This window comes from Crotalus tigris, unplaced genomic scaffold (genome assembly GCF_016545835.1).
Source record: "Crotalus tigris isolate CLP2741 ecotype Arizona unplaced genomic scaffold, ASM1654583v1 scf7180000024362.2655971311:6658466, whole genome shotgun sequence".
Classification (NCBI taxonomy): domain Eukaryota; kingdom Metazoa; phylum Chordata; class Lepidosauria; order Squamata; family Viperidae; genus Crotalus; species Crotalus tigris.
Genome location: NW_024100530.1, coordinates 3,066,551 through 3,077,579, shown reverse-complemented (window position 1 = coordinate 3,077,579; position 11,029 = coordinate 3,066,551). Strand labels below are relative to the sequence as shown.

The window sequence follows — 11,029 nt, the reverse complement described above, 5'->3', positions numbered from 1 at the left end:
GGAGGGAAGGAGGGAAGGGCTGGAGGCTGAGCAGAGCAGCAAGGGTGCGGGGCGGGTAGGGCGAGGCCAGGCACCGCCCCTCCGCTCGCCAAGCCCCGGACCCCGGGCAAGGGAGCCTCTGCTGCAGCGCCGGGCGAAGAGAGGCGGTCTACTGGATGAATCTGGTCCCGCGGGGAAGGAAGAGGCGCAGGCAGCTGGAGAGATCCAAAACCCCTACACGCAGACACACACAGAGAGAGACCCGGTTTGGCCCGCTGAAGCTTGCATCCGAAGCTCTGGCCAGGCTGCGCAGGGGACTTCAATTCCTGCAGGCTTGGCTGAGGATGTGCAATTAACAGCGGCAAGCTTTGTTACTGCGGACTAGGCGTTTTACAATTTAAACAGCCTCGCCTCCTTGCGCTCTTCCCAATATGGTCCTTTCTAGACACAGAAAGGTTGGGCTGGGGCTCCTTTTGCCTCAGCCCCGAAGGCTCCAACTTGGAAATGACTAATCCGGGGCTGACTGGCCTTTCCCACCAGCCTCAACAACTTAGTTTTTAAAAAAAGAAAGCGCAGGGATGCCAAGGACTAAAATGCCTGCTTTCCACGCTGTGGCACATGGGTTTAGAGGCCCGGCTTGACTGCTGTGGTCAAGCTGGGAGAAAGAGAGAGAGAAAAATATGGAAGCAGCAGCTTCCTGTGACTGTGGACTGCAGCTGAACAGTTAGGAGGAGCTGACCTTGTGGTACATGTTATGTAATATATATATATAGTTATTGATTGATTAGATGTCATCATACCTAGACCACATAGATTTTTCCATAGAGTGGAAGAAATACGGAAATGCTCGCCGACTGTCTTTGTGAAGCAAGAGGCCACACCCACACTGTGGTGCTTGCAAACCTTCTTTTATCACTCTGGGGTACAAGACATGGCTTCTCTGGTGAGGAAGAAGCTGTGACTGTCATAGAGATTCAGATGGAGCAGTGTTTGACTGTTCTTACGGTGCAGCTGGTTGTTGACCTGTCCCGTTTTCTAGGTTCACACAGTGCAAATGAACCGTAGATTAGCGGAAACCTTTGGCCTTGTGTAGGAGGTTGGGAAAGATGGAAGTCAAAAGGAGAAGGGGATGGCAGAGGATGAAATGGTTAGAAAGTGCCATCAGCACACTGAACATGAGCTTGGGTGGATTCTGGGAAACAGGGGAGGACGTGGGGGGGGGGGAGGCTGGCATGCTGTGGTCCATGGGGTCATCGGGAGTCAGGCATGGCTTGGCCACTGAACAGCAACGAAATCATGCTAAGCCATTGCAGATGTTAAATGAGATGAAAATTAACCATGCTCAGCAGAATTCTGCAAATGGATCTGCGGGAGCTTCAACTGATCAGGCGAAAGGCTGTGCAAGGCCAACATTAAATCCTGTGGCCTTGCTTGCTCATGCTCACCCACATGCACACGAAGAAGCAAAGATAAATCAATGGAAAGAGCTTCATGCATGTAATCTCGAAATGAATAAGGGAAGCTTTCTGGAGGCTATCCAGTAGAATACAATTATTTTTCTTGTCCGCTTCAAAAAAGAACTGGGTGAAATTGGCAGGCACATACTGTAGATTTTGTTCAAACCTCAGGAAAATCTTCCTAACGGCTAAGAAAAGAGGTGAATCTTTTCCACTGGACAGGATGGAAGAATGACAGAGCAGCCATCTGCCAGAGATTGTCTTATATAAAACTACATTGAATGGGAAGTTGGAGTAGATAATCTCTAGGGCACACCCCACTCAGAATTAAACAAAGATGCATCTTGCAAAGGAATAAATAAATGTGATTTGTTGCAAAAGGAGTGGAGTGTTCATTTATGAAGAGAGACAAACAAAGCTAGCCAGCCATGCTTTCTTGGCAGCTGTGTCTCCTGGGACACATAAATGCTTGTAACTGATAGCTAGAGGAAGGAAAAGACATGCTAGGCAACATTCAATAATATAAATATATATGTACTTTTAGTGCTGTAAGCAGGAATGTCTCCACCCACCCGGATATCTGCCTTTACCTTCCAAATGCATTCTTGACCGATTATAAATACAACAGACTATTATTGATGCTACATCTAGCAAAGCATTAAGACCGATCGATTACATTTATATCCTGCCGCAATCTACCCATTCTTAGTAGTTTACATTAAAATATGAGAATAAACACTCAAGAGTAGGCGACATGTTAAATTATAAACAGAAGCTGCTTCTTTCAAATTGCCAGATTTGGTGCCAGTGTAGGCTATTTTTATTTACTGGAACATCTGAGCTTTTAAATTCTTGGTTGAGGCTATTTTCAAATTAAAAAAAAAAATCAAAGAAATGTAAACTGATATCAGCCTCTAGGCTATTTCTCTGCCATAAGTTATAAAAATGGTTATTCAGAATGAGGAACATTATTCCCACATAATACATACATACATATATACATGTATATGTATATATACATATACATACATATACATACATACACATACATACATACACACACACATATATATACACACACACATTTTGGATTGCCAACAAAGAATAAAGGGAGAACTGGAATACAGTAGCTATTTCGAGCTTCTTAACTCTCTTCAGCCAGACATACCCTTCTGAGATTCGAACCTGGGCTATGTGCATGTTAGGCAGCTGTATTAACTTCTAGACCACAGGCTCTTTCTCATATATACTGTTATATAATGTGTTAATCCTGATTATATTACAAATTATATATAACTGCTAATAGGTTTTCTTTTATGTGCACATTTTGGAGTGTACATTGCTTTGCAAACTTCCAGGAGGCATCAAAGTTGGCACCTTAACCAAATTCCAGTTTGCATAGAAGTTCAGGAATTGCTCAGGGGATAAGATCAATCTAGACACCAAACTACTGCAATCTGGTGAAGTCACTACCTGACAAATGCTCCGTTTTTCAAGACACTTGTCCTTTTCTGACATACCTTTCAGGTCCTAAGGCTGAGTGCAGGGATTCTCACTCTAAACTTCCCAAATTATTTTGGGGAAACATTTTGACAAAAGGCAAAGAGGGGGAAAAAAAATGCTTAACAACACAAGCGATTGCCCTTGGGCATAGAGAAAGGCTCCAGCAGACAGTGTTGGCTCTTGCAACTAAGGAGAGATATCCTAACCGCGAGACCCAATTAACCAGTGAAACAACTTGCCGTCAGAAGTTGTGAGTGCCCCCATCACTGAAGGCTTTTAAGAAAAGACTGAACAGCCGCTTGTCTGGAATGGTATAGGGCAGGGGTAGGCAACCATGGCCAGGTATGGCTGGCTCAGGAATTCTGGGAGTTGAAGTCCACGGGTCATAAAAGAGCCAAGGTTGCTTACCCCTGGTATAGGGTCTTCTCCTTCAGCAGGGGGCTGGAGTAGAAGACCTCTAAGGTCCCTTCCAGCTCTCTTAGTCTGTTAAGCAAGTCTGAAGAATGTTGTTGTTGTTGAGGAATATTGAGCAACTTTTTAAAAATAAAATAAAATCAGCCACCGGTGGCATAGACCGCCTGAGTGAAAGCGCGGGAGGCATTTGGTGAGAAAAAAACGAATGTGGAATGGACTCTTCAGTCCGCCTGCCCTGTTTTCACAGACTTGGCCTCTCCTTGTAACCAAGGCTGGAATGAAGTTTGCAAAGATCTCCGCAGAGCCCCGTCTCCTTCCAGCTCTCTACTGTGTAAACGTTTTGTTTGGGGGCATGACCCTGTTGTTAGGCAAATGGTGTGACAATCAACAAATCCTCCGGCAGAGGAATGGGAGCCGAGAGCTTCCCATGCACCCGCTTGGAGGAGGGAATTAATTGCTCCTGGCTTTTTCCTCTCTCAGAAACGTCTCTTTCATAGACGCTTTTCGTTTACCCCGGTTTCTCTGTAAACACACAGGGTTGTTTTTCCATACCGTTTCCTTCTGCCCTGGAACTTTCAAAGTGATTTTTTTTTTTCCCAGCTGGGCCTGGGCCATTCTTGAAGTCCTGGGACAGGCTTGACCAATTCAAGGTGTTATGATTAAGCGTCCAGGTCAGCCCCTTTCCTGTATGGTTTTTACTTGAGGAAGGTCCAGGCAAGGGCAGGTGGTCTTTCAGTCTGGCAAAAGCCACTTGCAGGTACTCCTCGATGCACGACCACGACGGAGCCCCCAAACTTCCGTCGGTAAGCGAGGCAGCTGGGAAGTGAGTTTTGCCTCAATTTACGAAATGCCTTGCCTCAGTTGAGCAGTTGTTAAGTGAATCACGTGGTCGCTAGGGGCATCCGGCTTCCTCTTGTTGACTTTGTTTATCAGAAGCTGGATGGGAAGGTTATCAATGGTGATCGCATGATCCCGGCACTCTGCCACCGTCATAAGTACATGCCAGTTGCCAAGCGCCGGAATTTTGATTACTGGACCACGGGGAGGTTGCGACAGTCGTTAAGTGTGAACATGGGTCAGGAGTCCCTTGTTTCAGTGCTGTGGGAACTTTGAATGGTCCATTTACTAATGGTGGTAAGTCAAGAACTACCTATACAGGTACTCCTCGACTTACGACCAAAATTTTTGTTGCTAAGTGAGACATTTGTTAAGTGACTTGATGGAACATCACCTATCAGGTGCAATACGATTTGTGGAGGTTTATATATATATATGTGAGTGTGTGTTTGTGTATGTATGTATTTTGTGCCTTTTCAATTATGACTGATGGAACATAGTTTTAATAGACTAAAAATCTCCATGTAGACTGACATCCTTACGCGCTGCACCTAAAAGGTGGGACGGTGCTTTGTTCCCGTCTGGTAAAATGGCAACCTTGGATTTGGGCGGGGAGCAGTTAAACAGAAATTTCAGAGTTTTGCCCTGCCGGCTGGCACCCTCTCTTCCTGTTGCGAAGAACAAGAACGGAGCGCGTCATTTTGCTCCCAGGCAGAGAGAGAGGGACTTGCAACTCATCATTTTGCTCGCCTCTTCACAAGGCTCAGCCCAAGGGTTGAGAATTAGCAGCCACTTGTCTTCATAATGCTCCACCTGGCTCTCCATCAGCACACCACTTCCTTTTCTTCTTCTTCTCATCTTCTAAACACCCACTCACCAGAGGCCCTTGCCCTTCCTTCCAGCTCCAGGCCTAAAAAGAGTGGTGGGGCCACGGCAGGTCATGTGTGACCTAGGCCATTAGGAATCTTGAGCATCGCAAACAAGACAAAAAGTACGGAAGGGCAAAATAAAAAAAATAAAAAGTCTGTTTAGATGGAACCAAACAATCTCCATGGTATCAGGGAACACACCAGATCAAAGCATTGTTGCTGCTGCCTTGTGGGTTAGGGTGCTGAAGAATGATGTCTGTGTGTATATGTGTGTGTGTTTGCGTGTTTGTGTGTTTAGAGGAAGAGAAGGAAGCAACCCACTTGGGGGGGGTTGGGGGGGGAGAGGTCAACAGACGAGGGATGGTAGAGCTGTCGCTGCCTTTCGCTGCTGTATTGTTTCATGCCGTTGGGAGATCATGCCAAAAACAGAACAAACAGGCTGCACAACACAGCGAGGGGGAAATGTTTTTCAGCTGTAGTGAAAGCAAAAGGGTTTCCACAGCAGCCAGCTCTGTGCAGTTAGCAACTGGGGCGGCACCCCAGGCAATCCACCATCCCACCCCACCCCACCCAGCCCATTTGGAGCATCCTTTGGTCCCCGAAGGGTCACCTAGCCCCTCTACCCAGGAAGTGCCTTTCTCTGAGCAAAAGGCTTTTTTGGGTTAGCTGCCTCTGTCCTCCTTCAGCAGGTGGGGTGCCCACGCACCTGACTACAGGATTCCTCTCAGTTGAAAGCGCTGAGTAGGCCTGGTCTGGTTTAGGGAAAAATAAGTTGCTCACCAACACATCAGCATTTGGACAGCAAATAGGGCAGCCAGGAAAAATCACCCGGTTAGCTTTCCCTCCTTTAATTGGGGGAAATATTGGGTTTCTATTGAAATTGCAGAAATGATCTCTGAATGTGCTTCCATAATTATTTATAGGGATACATATTTTCAGGCAGATATTTCCCTTCTTTTTCAAGCAAGGTCTTTCCTCTTGTTTTGGCACTGCAGAACCGGGGCTCCCGTGGCATTCCAGATCCTAAGATGTTAATGGCCAAAGCAAGTAGACATCCAAACTGTAAGTATTCTGCTGTATCTTCTATAAGGAATCTCTGGTGTTTAAGTGGAAAGAAACGCTTAGGGAACGTAGAAAAGACGGATTCCCTTCCCAAAGAATACTGAACGTTGCAGCTCGGCATAAACCATCCACTCAATATCCAGATTCACCCCTTAGATGAATTCACCCTCCATCACCAGAAAGACCTATTTCCCATCTTTTCTTCCTCCACATATCTGGCTGACAAGTTGAGCCAAGTCCATGTTCAAACAGCTTGGCCAGTTTTCCATTTTCCTTCTTGGCTGACAAGCTGACCTTTGAGAAGACGTGGCCAGTTTACACCGCCCTGAAACCCATTCTCTTAATTGAATTGCTCATCGATGCGTTGGACTTAGAACCACATTCATCACAGCTCAATTGGTAGAATAAGCTACAAGCAAATGGGTTTTGTTCTTCAGCTGCACAATCGAAACATGCTGAAGGACCTCCACCCCTGGATTTTCAGGGCTAGTCATTCTGTGACCCAACTGTCTCCTTTTGCAGGTTGCTCCGAGCAGGATCTGAGTAAGAGCTGGACCTCATCCAACTAGGACTGAGAATCAGAAGTAATGAGCCTGTGTTCTGACAACCTGGACACCAAACCCCTGTTGATTCCAGCTGGTTAAGTATTATAGAAGCTGTAGCCTCACATTGTACAGGGCCACACATTCTGGGCTCGTATTTGGCCGCATCCTCTAGTTCACCTGCTGTTGCTACAAAACACAATGGCTTAGGAGCCTTGTGCAACATATACGACCTGAGGAGACTTGTGCAATATATATAATCCAGTAACCACAGCAACTAAATAAGATATTGCATGATTATCACTGTGCTGAACGTTGCATTCCCATTATCTGGACGTGCTACAACACGTCTAAAACTCCATATCCTTTCTATTTCAGGAGAAGTCCACTTTCTTAAAACAAGGTAGTAAAACTTGGGTAAGTACAGTGCCTATCAACAATCTGAAAGGAATCGCTTGTACTACTGCCAGCTGTTTATAGTCCCTGAAGTAGCCCAACCAAACCAATTAGCAATTTGGAAAGTGCACTGTGAGAATTCCGCGTTAACAGTAAAAGCATTCTAAGAAGATAGATGTTTCTTATATAGCATTAATTGCTTTTGGACAGCCAGGCTGCAGGGACCAGATAACCTTAGAAGCATCCACATTCCCCAGGAACATGAGCAGTGCCCAGCTGTGTTAGATCCCTGGCCCATTCAGTTCAGCCGTTTCTTCTCACAGTGGCCAACGCGTGACTCAAATCTCTTGTACAAGTGCTGTGTCACATAACCATCAAATCTTCTTCAAGGAAAGCTCAATTCTTGTCACTGCCACTTTCTACTATGCTATCCATCAAATGTCAAACCTGCTGAAAGTCAGGCTCTGCTAGGGTGGGTAAGGCCATATAAACCATACAGCTTGGGATATTCTGGGCCAAAGCGCAGGGCCCAGTGCCTCAAAGCTGGCTCCCCAACCCTGAATAATTGTGTGCATTGACAGACTGGTATCAACACAATTTCTCCTTTTGGAACTGTAGGCAGAAAACGTGTAATTGCGACTGACTCGTTAAGAATGGAAAATACCCGATACGAGAAATCCCGTGGAGGGAATCATCCAGATGTGTGCATGGGGTTCTCCAAATGCATCACGCCCAGGCTTTGTTGGAAATGCTGGTCAGAAACATCCTGATAATTGGGAGAAGGACAAAGAAAGCTCAGAGATGGTGCCGAGATTTGCCACAATGCTGCCTGATACTGAAATACAAACTAACTAAAAAAACCAAACACAGCTTCCTTGTTCCATGTGAAAGAAAATGGCACGGGGAGCGCCCAAGGCTGATGATGACCACACTTGTTACTTAAAGGCTGTGTGTGCTTTCTATTCATTGTTTCGCCCTGTCAGCTGATGGAAACCCACAGTCCTAAAATCCGTAAGGGGGGGAGGCAGAGAGGAAAATCCCCACTTATCACAAGGGCAAGCCGCTGCAGAAATCAAAGCGAAGATGCCCTCAAGTCAAGTGCAATGTTCTTGGCAGTGTTTCAGATATGGTTGGCCACTGTTTTTTTGTTTTGTTTTTTAAGGATTTTTAAATATTTCCCATCTCGGCTGGGAGAGCTGGAATTAACTAGTCCCAACCATGCTGAGCTACCAAGACCAGGCAAGGTATTTCAAAGCAAAAACTACAAGAGCGAGGGAAAGTTGCGGGTCCCGTCCCCTAAGGAGATGCATCTGGTGGGACCCAGAAAAAGGGCCTTCTCCGTGGTGGCTCCCGCCCCTCTGGAACATCATCCCTCCAGAAATCAGACTGGCTCCACTCTGACTCTAAGGCCCTGAGGTCGTGGTTTTGCCAACGGGCCTGGGGAATCCAGAGAGGGATGGAGCCCATTAAAGGGTTGATTTGAGTGTGTGTTGTCGCCGAAGGGGTGGGTGGGTTATTACAGGCAGTCCTCAATTTACAACAATTGAGCCCAAAATTTATGCTGCCCCACTTTATGATGTTTCTTGTCACAGTGTTAAGTGAACCATTGCAGTTGTTAATTTAGTAACATGGCTGTAAAGTGCGTGTGGCTTCCCCATTGACTTTGCTTGCCGGAAGGTTGCCCAAGGGGATCGCGTGTCCCCTGCGACCGTCTTAAATGCGAGTCAGTTGCCAAGCATCCGAATGTAAATCACATGACCACGGGGATGCTGCAAAGGTCAAAAGTGTGAAAAAGGGTCATCGGTCACTCTTTTTCACATTGTAACTTTGAACGGATACTAAGAACTGTTGTACGTCAAGGACTACCTGTACTTCATTATTATTTTACTATTTTTTTATTATTTTTCGACATTGTGTTTTTATTCTCTGTACGCCACCTGGAGTCGCTGTGAGCGTGTAGGCAGCTATATAAATTATCTAGAACAGTGGTTCTCAGCCTTTTTAATGCCGCGACCTCCAACCGGTCGTAAGTCAAGGACTACTCAACCGGTCGTAAGTCAAGGACTACTCAACTGGTGCAGCACTGTTTGCAGAATGGGACTTTTGGCGGGCTCAGCAAGGCAGAGACAGCCTGGACAATTCCTATTGGCTTTGGAAAGCCAATAGAATTAGACTCTATTCAAGAGTCTATTCTATTGGCTTTCAAAAGCCAATAGAATAAAAGGGAGGAGCACAGCTAAGGAACAGGGGGAAAAAATGGCGGACTGCGTTGTTTGGCGACCCCCGTGAAATGGTTGTTCGACTCCAAGTGGGGTCCTGACCCACAGGTTAAGAACCACTGATCTAGAAGGAATGGATGGATGGATGGATGGATGGATGGATGAAATCACTGGAGGAAGACACCTCACCAAGTCACAGAAAAGAATTCTTGAAGCAAGGCTAGCTAGTGCGAAGGAAAGGAACACACTGAGCAGGGACCTTAAAGGACAGTCGCTTCTGTGGGATACCCAACTGGCATCGTATAGCCACTGGAGCAGCTGCTGGATTCTGCTTGGCAGCTGAGCACAGCAGGAGGGCAGAAATGAGACCCCGAGTTGGTTCCGCTGACTGCAGTCACAGGCTATAAGCTCAACAAAAGTCGCACAACAGGACAATAACAAGGCTACAGAACCATAACAACCCAAGACGTTGCCATCTCAAGTTTCCAGTGGCATTTTTCTGAATGGCACACTGCTTGGAGCAAACTGGGGAATATTTTTTCTCTACTATGTTTCTTTTAGGTATTCAAACTTGAGGTTTTCTGATCTGGGACTGTATGTGTACTAATTGCTCTCCTAAAAACATCAAAAGTTATTCCAGCAGCCGCAGCAGCAGCAGCAGCCCAGCAACTAGAGTAGACTATACATTCCAGGATCACAAGCCCGCTGGTGTCACCTCAGATCTATCTCTGTAGCCTCTGGTGCCAAGAGTATGCAGGCACCATGGCTACCAAGATTAATGCAAGCCAATCATACCAAAAGTGTGTCACACAACGATTCGGATTATGCCCTCTAGAAGCCAAAGGAAAGAGCCAGCACAGACCAGGGTCAATAAATTACCCATGTGGACGTTGTAACTGAAGGCATAGCTAGTTGCAGGAAGGGTCTGTGATTGGATTTCTATCTTGCTCCCAAGAACACTGAAGAGATGATCAAAGGGTTAAAATCTGCCACCTCATTTTTTTTTTTTTTTGCTGAAAACCATTCCCCACCCATCTTAACTATCCATTGTCTCAAACATAAAGTTACCCATCTCATTCATAGCTTGGCTGCTTTTAAGCCTTAAATGACCCCTGCTTGAACAGAAGGGTATGGATTGCAGAGCGGTTTATATCCATGCTGCCAAAAGCTGCAAGATTGACCGTCAAGAGCACTGCATTCCTCTGTTTTGGTGGCTAGCAGTCTGCATACTTAAAATATCAGTCTGCATTAATACAGGTCCTGTATTACAATCATTTTCAGCCGTTAATCAGCTTCGGTTGTGGGGGTTATTTCTATTATACCGATTCTGTGAAATCCTGCCTTTGTAACGATTTGACAAACTCTATTCTGATACGCAGTAACTCTCCAGAAAGCAGAGAGAGAGAGTTTTTCCAATGATAGGATCCTTTTGCTCAAAACCTTAGGGTACTAAAACTGATGCCTACTTCCAAAACATGCACATGACTGGCTGGGGAAGCCTGGGAGTTGACGTCCAGACATCAGGCTGAGAAACACCGGTCTATCAGAATCGTTACAGGGGTAGAGCTTGACCAGCTGAAAAGTGATCTGAAGAAGGATGAAGCATTAGCTCCAACCCACAAAATAAGTATGTCATGAGTTACACACATGAAATGCTAGGCTCAGGAGCCAACAAATTGGATCATCCTGACAAAACTGCTTCTTGTATCAGCAAATGCAGGGCAAGGGGGGGGAAAAGGAGAAGCATTTAG

At 45.9% G+C, this 11,029-nt stretch overlaps 1 long non-coding RNA gene across 2 annotated transcripts; it reads left to right on the top strand.

Moving 5' to 3' along the window:
- Window positions 1-3,303: 3,303 nt before the first annotated feature.
- On the top strand, window positions 3,304-7,825 carry LOC120300995. 2 transcript variants are annotated; one of them, XR_005554801.1, is made up of 4 exons: window positions 3,304-6,121; window positions 6,644-6,760; window positions 7,042-7,080; window positions 7,678-7,825. It is a non-coding gene; the product is annotated as an uncharacterized LOC120300995 (long non-coding RNA). The 2 variants fall into 2 exon arrangements; XR_005554800.1 differs by having other exon boundaries at window positions 3,304-6,760.
- Window positions 7,826-11,029: the final 3,204 nt, after the last annotated feature.